This window comes from Olea europaea, chromosome 20 (assembly GCF_002742605.1).
Source record: "Olea europaea var. sylvestris chromosome 20, O_europaea_v1, whole genome shotgun sequence".
Classification (NCBI taxonomy): Eukaryota; Viridiplantae; Streptophyta; class Magnoliopsida; order Lamiales; family Oleaceae; genus Olea; species Olea europaea.
The window spans coordinates 15566726-15585761 of record NC_036256.1 but is presented as its reverse complement, the minus strand read 5'-3'; the positions used below and the strand labels follow the sequence as shown (position 1 = coordinate 15585761).

Genomic DNA, 19036 nt, shown 5'->3' with positions numbered 1-19036 from the left:
CTGCCAACTTTCTTCATAGTGGCCAACTTGTCATTGAATTGCCTTCTCTAACTATTGTCATTACTTTTGGTCATTCAATCGTCTTCAATTGAATTCCTTGAATCGTGAAACGTGATAGGGCTACCCAATAACTGCTTCATTAACCGCATTTTTGGGTAACCATAACATCTTATGTTTGCTAAGATTCTGGGCGACTCGAAAGTTTGGGCGAGAACAGGGTAACAGCTCTGGGCAATTATATGGCAATCCATTCGCTCAAATCTTGGGCGACTTGCAAGTTTGAACGATGGTATTACCGCGTTCATGGGCTTCCCTATTTGGGCCTTTATCCTGAATTGCCTGATTGGACCGTTCTTTGGGTTATCTGATTTGGAGATCCTCCAATTGGATTTCATTCTTTGGGTTATTCGATTTGAGCTGAATTTTTGTATGTCAATAGTTATCTAAGAAAACAGCACAAAAACACAAAGATCCACCAATGAAGAACAAAGGTAAGGGTAACTCTACCGGGTCTTTTTCTACGGCATGTACTGAGTGGATGACAGTGGTATACAATGGTTCCTCTGATTGGAGCATGGCACCCAATTTAGTGAAGTAGTATCCCAATGAAAATTGTGGCCACAACAGAGGCTGGTTTTGATAGACTTCTTGAATTTTGAGATTTCACATTTGATTTATATTAACGATTGTGAGAAAGTAGCTACCGCTAACATCTGGTCTACTTACTTTTGGTCCAATAGTTCGAGTAAATTTAACCAATAATCACTGAACTTTACCCTTGATTACTACTTGCTCACTCATCTTTCACAGGTTACTGAATGCTCACTCATCTTTTCATATAATTACTCATTCACCACTCGTTTTTTCAAATAATTGAACGATTTTTATGACAAATTTTCGACAACTTCCGACCACAAAGAATGCCGAATTTTGATACCGTTGGAAAGCCCACGATGTCCTCTTCAATTACACACCAAAATCTCATTATAACTCCAAGGGATTCGATCGGAAAATTGCCTTAAAAGTCGCCCAAAAAATCTGAAAATCTGGGCAGATTTTCAGAATTTTTGGGCCACGTTTAAGGCAATTTTTCGATAACTTTCGACCATCAAAACTATCTAATTTTGATACCATTAGAAAGCCCACAACGTCCTCTTCAATTACCACCCAAATTTTTCCGATAACTCTAAAGGATTCGGTCGGAATAAACCCACAAAGTCAGCATCCTGAACTTTGTCCAAATTTTCGCCTTTTCGATGCTGACTTTGTGGGTTTATTCCGACCGAATCTTTTGGAGTTATGGGGAAATTTTGGATGGTAATTGAAGAGGACATTGTGGGCTTTCAAATGGTATCAAAATTCGATAATTTTTATGGTCGAAAGTTGCTGAAAAATTATCTTAAAAGTCGCCCAAAAAATCTGAAAATCTTGGCAGATTTTCAGAATTTTTGGGCAACTTTTAAGGCAATTTTCCGATCGAATCCCTTGGAGTTATAATGAGATTTTGGTGGGTAATTGAAGAGGACATCGTGGGCTTTCTAACGGTATCAAAATTCGGCATTTTTTGTGGTCGGAAGTTGTTGAAAATTTGTCATAAAAGTCGTTCAATTATTTGAAAAAACGAGTGATGAATGAGTAATTATATGAAAAGATGAGTGAGCAAGTAGTAATCAAGGGTAAAGTTCGATCCTCTGCTTCGACTTCAAATAGACTCGTCAATGAAACCAACAAAAACATGAGAAGAGCTGCAGAAGCGTCTGTTTATATTATTGGGCTGTGGGGTTTAATATTATTGTTGTACTATAAAACAAGGCAAAGAATTTCAGCAATCAGAATTTTCACACTTTTCATTTGTTCTTTGACTGTTTATTTCTTCATCTTCAAGTTTGCTCAAGTTTATTGTTTAATTTTTGATTTTTTGTTCTCTTCTTTTTTCGTTCGACAGCTGTACAGAGAATCCCCACCTTCATCTTCTTCAGCATCAACTACAGCAAATTCAGCGATTCTTTAATAAGTTAATTAGCCAATAGTCTTGCGGCTTATGATTATAATTCTTGTAATTTTTTACGAAGTTTTTATGGGTTGAAATATTGCCAAATTTATTTAGTCAAGATCCCATTTTTCCCTGTTGATAAATTTGGGGTTAATGAATTTGAGAAGCAGGTTTTAGTATCGTTTTGATTTTGAATTTTTTTAAAAATCAAATTGAACAATTCCAATTCTTTGTTGAGGAAATTTGCCAACAGTCTTGCGCCTTACGGTTTAAATTAGTTTATAATTCTTTTGATTTGTTTTGAAGGTTTTATGGGATTTAAGAGTCGCATAATTTATTTATTCAGGAGCCCTTTTCCTGTTTCACAAACTATTTTATTTTTCATAAGTTTGAGACTTGCATTTTAGTGCCGTTTCAATTTTGAATTTTTTGGTTAAATTGACACTATCTTTGAGCTGCAATTCACATCAATCTGTCAATTTTTTCTATATCTGAATACATTTTAAGGAGTAGGATTTGTCAACTAATTTTTGGGTACTGGGGTATTATGGGGAATGGGTTGGTTAGTTTAGGGGAATGGTTAGGCCAAGGTTTTGAGAAGAGTTATTTGAAGAAGTATGGGAAGAAAGAGCGTTGGTCTACAATTTTGAGTCTTTGGCGTTCTTGCAGGGTTCTCTTTTTTCATCTTCTCTATTGATCCTGCTTAAGTTTTACAGCTATAGATTTATACCTTTATTTTTTATAGACTTGATGCAAGAAGATGTGATGTGAATGATACTGCATGATTGATGATTCAGGTTCTTGATTTAGGATTTATTGTTAGATGTGAAAGTTTTTATAAATTGATTTGTGGGGAATATCTTGATGGGTTCTTGGTTATTTGGTGAAATAAGTGTTAATTATCTGTTTATTTATGTACTTCTAAAGCAAGTTGGTTGAATTGATGGATGTAGTTGTGTACTATTTTTTTGTTGAGTAAATGTTCCAAAAAAAAAAAATAATCGTTCTTCCAGTTTACTTCTTATCTGTTCGTGTAGAATATTTGCATTTCCTTTAATGAGTCTACATTTTCTCTTTACAGGTAATTTGCCTGAAGTTTAATTTACCCTTTTTATTTCTACGTGTAGTATTCTATTTTCAAGCTGGTGGAATCAACGAACTTAATTGTGCATTTTTTCTTCGGGAAGTTATGCATGACAGTGTAAAATATATTCTTTTGGGACCTGGAATTTTGAAGAGATTATCACCTCTGTATTCTACAGGTAGAATCTGTTTGATTCCACAATGATTTGCTGTGCATGAACTATTCTAACTATTTTTCTCTCTACAGGTGTCACAGTTTGGATTACGTGGATGAACAACATTGACATAGATATGATGTTAATTAATATTACTTAACAGAGTCACTATTTGATAGATGTTTTCTTATCTCAAACGCTACATACTTATTCATCAATTCTTGCAGATGAACCCAGAGATGATTAGCATTTTGGAATAATCTGGCTTGAAATTTGTCGGGAAGTATGAAAGTGGGAAGCTAATGGAGGTTACCTATCTTTAACTTATTTTCTGTTGTAGAAATAATTGTCCTATTTTACTTAAGGATTGCTGATGCTTGTGTCCTATTTTACCCAATCATTTTCTATTGATTTGTGCAGTTACATCTTGAGGTCTCATGATGCTGAATTCTTCCTCTTTGCATCTAATCATTCCTATTTCTGCAAATTTTGAAGCTTCCGGGCCGTCTTTTTAGGTAGGGGTGCATTTTCATCCAGAATTCAAGTTTGTCTTGGGAGATCCTCAACTCTTTTTCTAGGTAAAATTTCATGCAAGATCACATTAGAAGAAAAGTGCGTACTGGGGGGGATATTATGATTGGGTTAAATTTGTGGTTTCAGACTAATGTAAAAATATAATTTGATACCAGTAGACAAAATTAATATGGCCTTCTACAGCAGGGAATGCAGAAAGGAGCTTTAAACATCCTCCTTGCTTCTTTCACTATTACTCTTGGTGGTGGTGCTGCCTTGCATTATTTTTTATGCCCTATGATGTGGAAAAGAATAGAACTGCTTTCCTGTTCTATTTTGTGAATATTCATATTTTCAATATCACTTAAAAAGTTATTTAATATTCTGCTACCAAAATTATTGATTTACAGAAGCAAATATATTGTTTGGAATCTCCAATTGGAGTGAGATTCTCTCATTCTGCTGATCCTTCCTCTTATTATGGTGTAAATGATAAAATTACAGGCATGTTTCTCCACTCTTTGAGTCTTGCTAAAGAAATTTTCAACTCTTCAAATTTTTATTTATTTTTAATTCCTAGAAAGACATCGTAAGTGACCATTTTCAAAAGGAAAAAAGATAAAATAAATAAATAAATAAATAAAGAATCACTTTCTTCTTGCTAAATTCTTTATATGGCCTTTTAACCACATATTTAAAAAGCAAAGAATGCATAAATGGAATAGTAACTTGTAAACTTTAGCTTTTTGAGCCATGTTCCAATTACTGTTTTTTCTTTCGACATAAGAAAAGACTCTTTACTTTATTTGTCTTTGTGTTTATTTCATAATACAGCCAAGGACAACTTGGTGTTCTTGCAAAAATGGTTCCTCAAATTTCCACATTACAGGATAAGGGTTGTATAGCACTGGAGAAAGTTGTGTTTGTATGTTTCTTGGTGTCTGAAATTTTCAATTTTTATTAATTGAGTGAATTACATGAAGAGATAAATCTTGAAGATGCTTACTGTTTATCATTAGGCCACTATATACCCCAGATAGCAGAGATAATGCTCCAATTCAACAAGAAAGAGAATCTGTTCAACTATTGGCCGACTTCGCTTCTTGAATTGTTCAATCCTGTTTTGAATATGGAGAACCTTTATATTATATATGTAACATACTTGCATTAGTTAACGGTTGAATTTTATTTAACTTGGTTGCCTTGCTTCTCGTTTGAATCCAATATTGTGTCAACAATATTTAGCTGATCTATTTAATTTCTCATAATTTATCTTCAATTTTAGCATTTTGTTCTTGTGTAGGAAGAACTCCAGTTTGCACTATGCAGAGCTCCTTAATTCAAAAAATGAAATGTACAGGGTTAGAGTTGAATAAGGTTTGTTTTCTTGTCCTATTACCAATGAGTCTAATTGTCTTTTAGTAGTCATATGATTACATACTACTGGTGGTGTAATGATTGTCTTTAAATGAGTAATGAAGTTGTTTCAAAGCACTGTTGTTACCCAGTTTTGGAAACTTTAAGGTGTATTCACCTTTGTTATACTTGTGTCTTGTTTTGTCATCTTAGGTCTTTATATTTTTCGCTTATGTCAATTTTTCTGGAGCTTTTTGGTTCTCTTTTAACATTGAAGTTTTCCAATGATTTCATTTAAAATCTTTATGCAGTTTGATCAACGTCAGAAATTCGTGGGCCTTCCGACGAGTGATGAGTTGCAGAAACAAGATATTCCAAAGAAGTTTATGGCTGAGGTGAGAACTAAATGGCCCCTCCTCCCACTTCTTTTCTGTACATTTTATATGTATTCCAAGTTTGAATATGCAGATACTAATTTTACCTATGTGAATTTGCAGCACCTGAAATGGACTTCTTGAGGGCAAACTTTAATTAACCAGGATGATAATGCTTATTGGGTGGGCTTTACTTTTCTGAACTTTTCCCACTCTTATATGTGAGGGGTTGGTTTGCTTGCTTTTGAAATTCAAGTATTTTTGTTGTGAGTATTAAAAAACAGGTGTTCTTTACTATTAGATTGTTTACCAATATTTTTAATGTCAGCTTTGCCATGGTTTTGAACAACAGTAGAATGTTCCCTAAATTCTATATATGCAACAACCCCCATTTTGAGGTACCATCAACAGCAAGACCCTACAAATCGCATCATGAAATGTCATGACTTAACCACCACTTCTTCATTCGTTCTTGCAGAAAAATTTTATTGATTTGAAGGGCTCACCATCTAAATATTTTGACTTTCTTGAAGTCTCTACGATAATGTAATATTTTAGGAATTTCCTCCTCATTAAAACTATTAAGTTGCCTACAATCTTTGTTACAGATCCTTGCTATCTTTATAGGATGTGTTCCATTTTTGAAGATATTAATCTTCACATCAGATGCTCCGCGCTATTTTTTCATTGATAGATGCTTGATTCTAGGGTATGTTCAGTTCCTTCCCAGAATGAGTTATATTTAATTTGCTTTGTGTTTTTATGGTTCTCCAATTGCGTATCACAATGCACTTTTGAGCTTCATTTGGATTAGGTATGCAATAGTAGACATGATTGGAACAATTCTGTAAATTAGATTTTAGCCTTTTCTTCTATAATAATGATCCATGGTGTCCAATCTGTACTACCATATATGTACTAGCATATAGCATTGCTGTTCCCATTTTTTTGTGTACATGCTGTTGCCGTATGAATTATGAGAGCTGTTAATTATGTTGGATTGATACATGGGCTTAACCATTTATGTTACATAAGTACAAATTATTGTATTATCATCTAATAATGTCTGGTTACCAGGGAAGCAATGATTCCATGCATATTGTTTGGTGCTTTAAAAAATTTTCATAAATATGTTGGGGATTAATGGTCTTTTGCTTTTATTAATTCCGTGGGGCACTTATATTGGATTATGCAACTATTACGACAAATAATTCATTTGTTGTATGAATATTATATGATCCTTAGTCCACATGTGGAAGGATTTTTTATGTTCTGGAATCATATAACTTTTAAGTTTCTCTGCATACTCAACAAGAGAAAGTTCATTCCAGTGTAGTGATAGCAAACATTGAGTTGAAGATGTAATTCTTGAGAATTCAACACATTTAATGCGTTAACATTACCTTCAAAGTTTCTCTGCATACTCAATAAGAGAAAGTCCATTCCAGTGTAGTGATATCAAACATTGAGTTGAAGATGTAATTCCTGAGAATTCAACACATTTAATGCATTAACATTACCTTCAAATTAGCCTAATGCACGGGCAAAGACTAGTAATACTAATAAATGTTGATAATATATTTGTTCTTTTTGAAGTTCGAAGACTAACTTGCTACTCGGTAAAATTTTGGCCCAAAAATGAATTTTTTCTTTTCCAAAAGTTACTTGTAAGTGAAGTGAGTTTAACTCTATTAAAAATAGAGATGGTAATAGGGTGGATCGATGGTTTTCAACCCTGATCCCATCGAGTATTTTTATCATGTTGTCCCATCTCCATATGTGATTAAGGAGGGACAGGGAGCAGCAAGTCCCTTGTCTGATTTATTGTCCCACCTTTTTCTTCATTTACGTTTATTTTTTTTGTCTTTAATTGATGAAAATTATTACGGTTTTTTTTTTTAAATTTATTAAGAATAACCCGTGTTTTTTTAGAAATGAATAGTCACATGCGAACTACATTGTATGTTACTCTGAAATGTTTTGTAAGTACAATAAAAATTAACTAAAACCTTTGTAGTTGCTATGTAACTTTGGGAGTTTAATTGAGATTTGGAATCTGCGGGCATTCACCCAAAAATAATAATAATAATAATAATAATCATGAATTGTTTTACCTCAAGTTTGAAAACGGTGGATAGAGAAAAAAACAAATTAAACTAATAATTGAATATTAAGATTAAGACTAAGGGTGATTTGTGGAAAATATAATTACAACGTAAATACTCATCATGTTTGACGTATTATCTTCTTTGTCAATTAGCATGAGCCTTAAATATCAAAATTTGCAACATTGTTGGATTAAGATTCGATCAAACCCTTTCGAACTACCGGCGCTTTACTGGACCTTTCATTTTAATTTGCAAACAAATCTCTTATTGCCTTTGATTCCGTAATGCAAGAAAGCAAAATATTTGATGATTAAAATGAAATCACCAATTTGTGAAAAACAATTTAAATAGTTGAGAGAATAATTCATTTACGTTTAAGACTCATGAGAACAATCAAATGCATTCATGAACATGAAATTTAATTAATTTGAATTAATGAATATAGAAAAATAATAATTTACATAGACATGATATTGAAAAAAAATAGACAAAAGGTTTGTGCGTGAATCTGGAGAATAAATTTATATAATAAATTAAATGAATAGTCTTGAAAATAAATAAGTGTACATGAACTAGAATAATTTATTTACTGCTAGAGTAATTGAATAGTCCCCAAAGTATAATTAATTTGCACAATTTTGTTCTAAATATGAGAGAAATGTATCCTGAAAATAAGTGTTAATTATTATACATGCACTCAAACAATGAAATGTACATTTGAATGTTAAATACATATTGAAATATGAAAAGTAAAATATTTTTGAAATAATTAAATTGTAGTCGGGTTAGAATAGTCCGAAAAGTGATTTTCACTTGATGTGATATTTAATATATCATGGATGATAATTCTTTTAAACTTAAATTTAAAATAAACTTTAAATCGATGCGAGTAGCGCAATGGGGATCATGTTTCCTGTATCTTGCTTTAGAGTGACAACCACTATCTATCCCGTCCCATTTACGCTATTAGGTGGGTAATGTGTTCCATTCAAAGCAATGTCCGGTGGATACTAGTTTAGTAGGATTTTTTATTTTTTATTTTTTATTTTTTTTTTACCATCCCTAATTAAAATGACGTTTGATAGCTTTTTACACGCACATTCAATAAATTTATTGCTGGGTTACTAAATTTTGATGACCGTGGTGTAACTACAGAGGATGTTGCAATATTATTTTTCAATGAACTAAATAATTGAATGAAATAATATGATTGATATAAATATATAGATGAGGTTACCTAACATTTATTCAATAAACTATAATAATAGACGGCTATAACTCGAATTTTTTGCCATACTTCAATCTTTTTGGTTTTATTTTGTTAAATTCAGCCCTTATCTGGGACTATTTATTCTTCAATTTTCAGCTATTTTTTTTATGTGCAACACTTAAGTGTACATGGATATAGATATATAGTTATTTTGATCCAAAAAAAAATGAAAAAGAAAGAAAAAAATAAACGTCTTAAACGGCAATGTTCTTGCTTAACCTAGACACCATTTGAAAAGAATTTATAATAGTCGAACATTATAAATCATTTATATATATGTCAAATAGAAATTTAAAAATAAAATAAAAAAAAAAGGGAAAGAGAAAGGAAGATATTTTTTGCACTTACTATTTTTATTTTTAACTTTTTAAGCTTTTCCAAAACGTGCGTATTTGCCTCATCAGCGTAATTTGCTCCACCAACAACCTGTGAATTATTGTACAGTTACACGCGAGTTGGATCTGGCGCCACCACATAACGCCTTCGACGTACAACTCAACCGCCCAAAGTTAGCTCTCCATGGCTCGAATTCGCCGCAGGTAACCGACGATTTTCTTCTTAAAATGCCCTATAAATAAGTAGAGACATTTATACGTAAAAAGCTCAAAAAGGTGAAAATGGGAACAGAAGACGGAGAGCCGTTGGATGAGAAGGCGAAGAGGATGAGAGATCTGTAATCGAGCTTCTACTCGCCAGTTCTTTCATCAGCATCGCCACCGTCAAATGCTTCTTTCTCCAGATTCGCTACCCTCGGCACCATCAACGCCACATCGTTTGACGCTGATCACCACATGAATCTCCTCGTATATCACTTTACAATTTAACTTGAATTAGAATTCTAATTTCTTCATATATAGACTTAATTTATTGAATGTTTTCAAGAGTTTAGTTTGATTGGAATTTTAAAGTTATAGATAGTGTTTTTTTTTGTTTTTTTATTTTTTTGTTTTTTTACAAGCAAACATGGCAACATGCAACGTCCTACCATTGAATTCATTTTATAATGTAAGGAGTATATTCTAGGGCTCTTTGGATTATAACATATCAAACTGTTGGTTTAAATAATATTGAGTTCCGATCAATTATGAATGTCACTAGAAAATTTTAGCTATAGAATACTTCTAAACGGGTTTATTGGCATGACACAGCTAGTCATTTGGGAACAAGGAATTGGAATTGAGAAACATTATAGAATTTCCCTAGCAGATTCAATTCCATGGCATGGTCATGGCTTTGATACTGTCTCGAGATAAATTTATGCACTGATAGTTCATTTATGATAGATTAGAAGGATAATGGACAGATTTAAAATGCTTCAGAATCAGTTGATTACTATGAGAAACTATCCTATTTCTTGTTGGAAACCTAAAAGAAATGCTATATTAAGAATCTAAATAAAACTTAATTGACAATACTGGTATAAGAAGGGTTGCAAAAGTTCTATTGATTTTGCACCACTATAAGATCAATCATTTCACTTCAACCTCACTAAGTCAGTTCATTTGTAATTTGGTACTGTCAATAAAATATTAAGCTTTTCATATGTCAGTGATGTCTTGGAGGTGAGTGTGAATATATAATTCTCATTTTTTGATAAACCTTGTTAGCTTATGGTGCAGCACTTAGCAGTGTATGTTATATTTATTCAGTTTATAGGACTATTTTTAATAATTATCTGAATGAACATTTCAGGTACAAAAGTCAAATTTGGAAGAACTTCTTAAGAAGCATGTCGAAATGGCTTCTGAGATTAAAAATCTGGATACCGACCTGCAAATTTAGTATATGAGAATTACGACAAGTTCATTAGTGCTACAGATGCATTCAAAAGGTAATTCTTTTGTCGATACAAACTTTAACCATATTCGTAGTGAATGTAATTATTCTTCTGACTGAATAAACATATATGCTGAAAAATTATTAATAGTGGTCATAACTTTTAATCCTCAAAAATTGTGAAGCACAATATTCAGATGATGTCTACTCCCTTTATAATGTTGAACATGTCCTGATTTTTGATGCATTTATTATTTCTTTTTGTCAATCTCATTTGTTTTCGCTGTTAATCTAAGATGAAAAATAATATAAATAGTATGGAAGCAAACATGGAACAGCTTAACAAAATGGTGTTTGGCAAGGATCTTTTTGGTTACTACCAATTGTAGTTTCAAAATAAATCGAGAAAAAGAAGGCAGGATGAAAGCTTGTTCAAAACAAAATTCATCGTAATTGTTGCAGATTCTGTCCTTGCAATCTAGGAGTGATGGGGTCAATACTTCTCTTTTTGCAAAAAGAGAACATGTAGAGAAGCTGCATTGCACACGCAATTTGCAGCGGAAAGTTCTGGTAATGTAATGAGTACCAATTAGTCTTTATGTTGAATTTCCTGCTACAGAACAGCCCATTGTTAATTTTGGCAAAATAAGGAAAGGGTGACTTGTATAAAGAAGGAACACGGCTGAGTGACTCATTCTGGTCTCTCCTTTGCTTTGAGAGTTTGAGCGGTATGATTAAATTAGGGAAGAAGCATCTTCCCATTATGAGCTGCTCTGAATTAGAAAATATGCATGATTGAAGAATATGATTTCAACATTGTCATTTTCTTTGAACTTGTGATTGTTTCCACCACTGAAGATAGATTTGTGCATGTTTTATACATCCTGTAAATTCTGCATGCATGAGTTAACACGGATTTCATCTTGTGTGAAAAGAGCTATTTATTTATGATCTACCAACAGGACTTGAGAAGTGTATCAAATCGGAAGCCTATTCCGATGCTATCAAGTTCTACACCAGAGCCATGCTAATTTTCAAGGTCGATATCTTCTTAATGAATGGGAAAGTTTGGATTTACCCATTTCTGTGCCCATCATTGGTAGTAATGGTGATGAACTTCTATTTTTCAATAATAGTTTGTTCTTTTTGACCCATTCTTTGTCTTCATTACCAGATATATGGGAACTTTTCCTTCCAAGATTGTAAGCGAGCATCAGAAGAAGCAGTGGAGACAATTATAAAAAAATTGCAAGCATAACCTCTTCTGTTTTAGTGCTTGGCAGTGAATGAAGCTAACATCATTAAAAATGGAATCCTTATTGAAAGGGTTATCTAGATGAAATATATCCATATATCAGAGTCTAAATGATTATCAACTGAGATTGTGATAAGAGTAGTGACGGATTCAAATTCAATTAAAAAGTACTACACCAACGTGATTGAATGTCAGTTATAAAATCTTGTCAAAGAAAAAAATGTTCCAATGACTAAATACAAACTTTAATTTAATTGACGGTCGCCATGCATAAAAAAAATATACGTGTCATAGATCATAATATGGAACACAACAAGAATTGTGGATATTTATTTTGTCAATTTTGAGAACATTAGTTTCTACAAACACAAATAATGGAGTTGTTTACCATGTGAGTAAAAGTGTGGCATGGATTAGTACTCATGAACCAAAACGTCGTGTTAGCTTAAAGGAAGATAGGAACCTTCTGGTTGTTATTGTTCTTTCTTAGAACCTTGGAATATAAATGACAATAGAGTTTTTACCATCCTCTGTCAGTACATAAATGATATAAAATGGCTGCATAATCTTATTCTCTTGTTTCAAATGAACAGAAAAACAACTCCATGTGCTTTTCCACAATAAGTGTTTCAAATGGAAGATAGGAACCTTCTCAAAAATTGGTGTCTTACGATGAAAAGCTATTAATTAGTGAAAATGATGTTCTATATTTTCTACTATTGTTTTCAGGGGAAGGTATTTTCAGATTCCTAGTCCCTATAAACAAGCGTTGAGGCTGTGATGCTTCTTAATCAGTTAAATTTTTCGATTTGTATTTCACATGCTTTTATTTTCTGATGATCTATAAATAGATGCAAATATGCATCTAGTCAAGGATGATTACACCTTGCAGGTGTGGAGAGTTAGTGGTAATCCCAGGGGGATCCCTAAATTTTGTTTGTCAAAGTCAGTCATTCACAGTCGTGGAAAACAATTTTTTATTCTCTATTGTTTGTTTTCCTATATTATTGTTCACTTTTTGATAGTTTTCCCTTCTCTGACAGATTGAGACTCTGAAGCTTAAATTGTTTGAGAAGTTGGGATAGTTCCTTTTGGATTTGCATTTTGAATCTAAGGACCTAAAAGTTGCTTTAGCAGATGATGAACTTTTCTAACCAAGGAAAAGTCAATATTTCGGCTTTTGCTGCTGTTCATGAAGTAAAGAATGAACCTAAATTTTATCCCCTTTTTTTAAAGTAAAAAGCATGTATAGATATTGATTGTTGGATTAAAAACTTGTATGCGTTAATATTTGCCCCTTTATGGATCACTTGTGGATGGTGTGTACATGTGAATAAGTTACAACGATGTGTAACTGTTTCACTCAGTATTTCATTTTTGATGTAATTACTTCACTCAATATTTTATTGAGGCACTCAAACAATTATATTTCAAGTTTATCCCAGAGTTCAAATCCCAGATTTTCTAGCCCAACTATTTTATTTTTGTGGCGTACAATAAAATATGTTTTTTTTATTTTGTGTTTCAAGTGTATCACATTTCAAATTACATTTGTGATATGTTTCTCACTTTTAGACTTCTATTCATGAATTTGCGGAAGCTCCTTCTGCTTATAGAATGATCTTTTCGTATTCAAAACCACAGCTATTTAAACTTGCAAAAGACCTTGTTATGAAGTATGGCTGCTCTTTCATTCCCAATTTTTATTTGATAATTCTTCTTTTGTGATTGAATCAGGCTGTAGTTCTTACATTTTTGCTTATGATTTATATGGTTTTGCCCAAATTTTAGGGAATTTGAACCCACTCGTAAACATATTTAGAAGCAGCTCCACTCTGCGGATATTTTGGCAATCCTTTGTAAGTAATCTTTGTTGCAGTATCTCTTCATTTGTTGTAAACTTGGTGTAAAAAATGCTACTTTCAGCATTTGTAGGTGTGCAACTTCTTTTGGTACAATTTTGCTTCCTAACTGTAGTGGATCATGTTAGCAACTGACAAAATAAAGAGGGGTAATGATCTTGTCTCTGTATGAGTGATAAGGTCTAACACTTCCTTCTTTTATCATAATCTCCTTTTCCATTTATTTGGTTATTCTGTACATGAACAAGTTCTTGAACAGCATCTAACAAGCCGTTTGATAGCATTTGTTGTCACTTTATTATCTTTAGAACCGTTCTTTCAACAGAAACACATTTCTTCTAAGGAATTTTGTCTCTAAAACTTCTAACTTGAATGTAATTTTAAAATTCATTTATTTACACGAGCCATTTGGATTGATGTGTTCCTACTTGATGAAGTGTTACCTGGGGCTGCCCTCCCTAATTTTACTCTGTAGGTCATTGTCGATTCTGCAACTAAAATAGATGGCAATACATCTACATGTCTATCTGGATTGTTTTGTGACTTGTATTTATTGAGGATGATGAGCTGATAAATGTACTGTTTTCAGGCTGCTCTTATTGCTGTCAAAGATTATATAACCAGTGCAATAAGTCATCTTCTACTTGATATTTCAGGTTAGTAATCATTTCAATATAGAGCAGATCAAGAAGTTCAATTACTTGGATTATAGGTCTGCTTTGTTTTTTTCCCCCTTCTTTTTCCTTTTAGATGAAACCAGCATCTACATAAAGGTAGTTTAACAAATTCAAAGTCTATACTTTTGCATGATTTTATTTGTTTAACTTTTCTTCTCTGGTAGACGCTTTCTCAAAAATCCAAGTTATGCAAAATGAGGGAACAAAGAAAGCATACCCTTTGAAGGCAGCCTTCGAGGCCAGCAAAAAGGCATTTATCCAAGGTAGGATGATGTCTTATTGGTAATGACAGAAGATAAGATGCCAAACGAATTACTTTTATCATGTGATGTGATATTTTTCGGTCCCACTATGCTCACTTTCTTTAAACCTTACAAAGCTCTCGCTTCTGGCTATCTTAAAAGTAACATTCTGGGGATTTATTACTTTCCAGTTTGTGTATATAGGTGTGTTCTGTTTCAAGTGAAACTATAGGATGACAAATGAGACCGTCCTTCCTTTTCAAGTGTAAAATGTTATTCAGTATTCTGAAGAATCCAACATGATAAAATATGTGACTTAGATTTGCAAACAAAAAAGGTGAGGATAATTAATACATTATCTTGATATTATACAAGATAAAAAACGATCTTAGCCCACTCACCTTTGTAGGTGTTTTCCACACCTCAATGGCTCTGATGCCCATCCAATGCCCTAGGAATAGGAGCCTATCCACATAAGAAAGAGTATGGGCCCTTGCTCTTAATTTAGTTTAGACGCAGCTCGAATGCCTTTACGCTATAAATGATTTGTTTCCAGCACCCAAACTTTCCTATCCCCAGCCAAATGATAAAATATGTGACTAAGATTTGCAAACAGAAAATGTGAGGATAATTAATACATTATCTTGATATTATACAAGATAACTCTGTGAAATGTAGAACTCGGGATGTTACTCTATTGACACCTTTGCTTTAAGGTAACAGTTTATTCCTACTTTTCTCATATTCTAAAATTCAAACAACAATCAAATATATGGGGCCCTTTGCAGTTCACCATAATGATCGACAGATCATAAACCAAACTATTCAAGAGCTTTCTATCCATATCATTCAAACTGCTACAAATAATTTTATAAGCATAATTTTTGTTAGAAAGTATAAGGTAATGCTTGGCTTATTCTCATGATTTACTCTAAAAGATTCATATTAGACATCCATTTTGTCGTTGCTCAAAGTCACGTATGTAGATCATTCTTTTTATTCCATTTGTCTTTAGTATTGAATTAGCCTGTTGTGTTGATCTAACTTCAACTCCAGGTGATGACACATGATTTTATTTGCCGAGTTTTCTGCTGCTTCCATACTGTCTAATTTATTTGTGAATCCAGGACTTACATCGCCTTCTCATTGAAAATTCTAAATAATTACTGGAGTTGAGATGCTACACAATGGACTGGGTCCAAGAAGCGTTTCAAGATGTCTTCAGGAAAGTTTATGACTATTTCCTCTTGCTTTGTAGAAAGAGTGACTCTGCCAGTCAAGATCGCAATTAGATAGGAGCACCAAGTGACAAAATTCCTGCTGGTCCTGTTCTTGTAGTGGTTCAGTTATGCCATTTTATAAAAAAAAGTGTTGTGCCAAGAATTTCTGAGGCAAGAAACCAAATCGGAGTTGTTTTTTAGTCATTAAATTAAATAAACACAATCATAATTCCTCAAAACAATCAGGTCCTCCTATGAATGTTCTATGCTAAATTTCAGGAAATAGCATCTTCTTTCTCTGGTGGAGGGGTTCGAGGCTTTGCGTATGGTCCAACTTTTGTTCTTGCAAAAATTTGTTGCACCTTTCGGGTAGATGGTAAAATGCATTTTCACTTTGTAAGCATTCAAAATTTATATCTCTTTCCATTGTCAAGAAATTTTGTTACTCATTAAGTTAGACATGCTGATGCAGTTCAATTTTTGAATGAGTTAATAAGCATTTTTTTGAGCATGTTATGTCAATATGCCTGTTTAACAAGGAGGTTGATTTCATCCCATTGCTTGCAAAAAGCATTATTATCATGTGTTAGTTTCGTCTATTAACCATTCTCTTAGCTTCAACACTTTCTTTCACAATTAATTGGTAAAGCCTCTTCGGAGCGAGAAAATGGGTCTACTGACTTTGTTGTGCTTATTTTAGTAGACAGCCTCAACGGCATGTCATACCTTTCCCACTTCCATATCTTAGCTTAGGCTAAAATCTCTTGTTAAGCAAAAAGAATGGTAGTATACCACGAAGAACATAAAAAATTGACTGTTAAAATAAAGTATTTTAGTTCAGAGCACGTAGTTTTCCAATAGTTAATGTGTGGTGCATAACAAGAAAAGGAGATTATACCTCAATACTTATTTTGATCTTTCCATCCTTGCAGTATATGAAGATGAGAACTCAAAGAGTAGTAATCATTTTGAAGAAGAGGTTTACAGCACCGAATTGGGTCAAGGTTAGTACACATCTTGAAATCGTAACTTCATTTTCCCCCGCAAAATACTTCAGTGTCATATTTATTTCACCTCTGTCCCGTAGCACAAAGAACCCAGAGAAGTGCATATGTTTGTCGATCTACTTCTTCAGGAAGTATTTCCATTTTCATAATTTCATGCTCATTTTTTCCCTCTTTATTTATGGTAAGAATTCTGTAAACTTTCCTTCTATATTATTTTTGTAGGTTAATTCCTGCTATCAGTGCCAATAAATATTACAATCTAAACTAGTTCAATATATGAACCGAAGCAAAACAAATTTTACCCCACGGTCTTCATCATAAACATCGATGCACTGACAGCAATGGGAGCATTACATCCTCATGCAGCAGTACGTTTAGAGACAATAGGATGAGCTGGTCAAATACTCAGAAAGCTGGGAGCCAGCTTCTGGAGACGCATCTAGAAAAATTATTTTAGCAAAAAATGGAGATTTTCACTAAACCAGAGACCACACAGATTTGGACACTTGCTGTAGATAAATAAGGTGTATTTGTATGGTGATAAAAGTGAAATGAGATTGCTATTACTTTGCAGGAATTTGTCATAACAACTATAGCAAAACTTTCTTTGAAGAGTTTACAAGACTTAGTCAGACTCTAGACCTTCAATCGGAGTGGATTCCAGCAAATTCAGTTGGATATTCAGTTTTTGAAGTCTCCTTTAAAGGAATTTGTCATAACAACTATAGCAAAACTTTCTTTGAAGAGTTTACAAGACTTAGTCAGACTATAGACCTTCAATCGGAGTGGATTCCAGCAAATTCAGTTGGATATTCAGTTTTTGAAGTCTCCTTTAAAGGATATTGCCGAGGATGAAGCTGCAATTGATTTCTTGCTTGATAAGGTAAGAAGCCGAATCTTTGTTAAATCGCTATATGACACTTGCAAGTTCAACTCTACAAAGCAAGGTTGTTTCCAGCTTGAATTGGTGACAAAAAAAATTGAAGCAATATATGTTTCCTCACAATTAAACAAAGTTAAGAGTATTTTGACTTAGTAGTAAGTCCACCCCAAGTACTTTGCTATTCGATTCCCCCAAGCTTTTGGTAGCAAAGTTGAGAACGGGATGGGTGCATTGCCTGTGCAATTGTAGTGAAAAGTCCCAAGATGCTAGACTCATAATATTTTTCTCTCAAATAAACTCTCTGAACACATCCAAAATAATGAAATACATCCATAGGATCAATAACTAAGTAGTTGATTAGTGTCCAAAAGTACTTCAAAGATATATTATTTACAAAGCATTTTGCATTCACTTTGTTTAAATTCACTATTGTTAGTCTCTAATTTCAATTCTTTTGCCGTAAATTTAATTTTCATAAATACATGGTTAATCGAAATATGTATTTAAATAAATGTCGGCATGCGTATTATACTTTTGAAAGAATATTGATTTGATGTATTTCACATGTATTTTCAAGGTAGAACAAGTGAAAGAAAAAATGTTGAAAAGTCAAGAAAGATTAGCTTTCTCTAGTAAAGATGCAGCTGTCTCGATAAAATGGTCATAACTCAAGATATAGTTATCGAAAAAAGGTTATTCAAATTGGATTGAAAAAATAATATATATATCTACAACTTTCATGTTTACCAAAAAGTCAAATTCACATCATAAGGCAGCCAAAATTACTGTGCAAAGTCTAGCTTGTTACCTGTCGAATACAGCTTTTCTACCTATGAGGCAGCACTCATTGCTTTTGTCATATCTGGAGTTACAGAGATCCAATGAACCTGATATTTGCACCAATGGAAAGCTAACTCAATTGGAAACAATTTACCTTGATCATAAGTCCAAATTCGCTATACAAAGTATTTGAAAATTGGCATCAAATTGCATGTTCCAGCTGTCTTAAAACTGTACAAAATCAAGTTGCATTGTCCACTTGCATTTTGGATGTTCTTTTGCCTATAAAAGGGGACATTGGCCAAGATTTTGAGGGAATCAATTCCTCTTCACCATATTCTAGTTTCCTTCATTTTCTTTGTAACATTTCATTATGTATTTATAAATCATTAGCTAGAGTTAGGGGTGAAATTTTGGTTAATGTGTAGTATTGTCTTTGATATTTCACTTTATTCTTTAATACTCATCTTCTTACTTGGTTG

The 19036-nt window shown here is 33.1% G+C and overlaps 3 long non-coding RNA genes across 14 annotated transcripts; all 3 read left to right on the top strand.

Annotated features, from left to right (window-relative positions):
* Positions 1-1689: 1689 nt before the first annotated feature.
* LOC111369796 lies at positions 1690-6429 on the top strand. 12 transcript variants are annotated; one of them, XR_002698264.1, is made up of 8 exons: positions 1690-2014; positions 3121-3255; positions 3324-3372; positions 3459-3539; positions 3652-3809; positions 5048-5121; positions 5412-5495; positions 5598-5875. It is a non-coding gene; the product is annotated as an uncharacterized LOC111369796 (long non-coding RNA). The 12 variants fall into 12 exon arrangements; XR_002698263.1 differs by having other exon boundaries at positions 3324-3539; positions 3652-3746; XR_002698257.1 differs by having other exon boundaries at positions 3324-3539.
* A 5731-nt stretch (positions 6430-12160) lies between these two features.
* LOC111369794 lies at positions 12161-14679 on the top strand. Its single transcript, XR_002698254.1, has 4 exons — positions 12161-13080; positions 13675-13742; positions 14335-14401; positions 14587-14679. It is a non-coding gene; the product is annotated as an uncharacterized LOC111369794 (long non-coding RNA).
* Positions 14680-16156: 1477 nt separating this feature from the next.
* Positions 16157-17051, top strand: LOC111369795. Its single transcript, XR_002698255.1, has 3 exons — positions 16157-16280; positions 16817-16888; positions 16972-17051. It is a non-coding gene; the product is annotated as an uncharacterized LOC111369795 (long non-coding RNA).
* The last annotated feature ends 1985 nt before the right edge of the window (positions 17052-19036 follow it).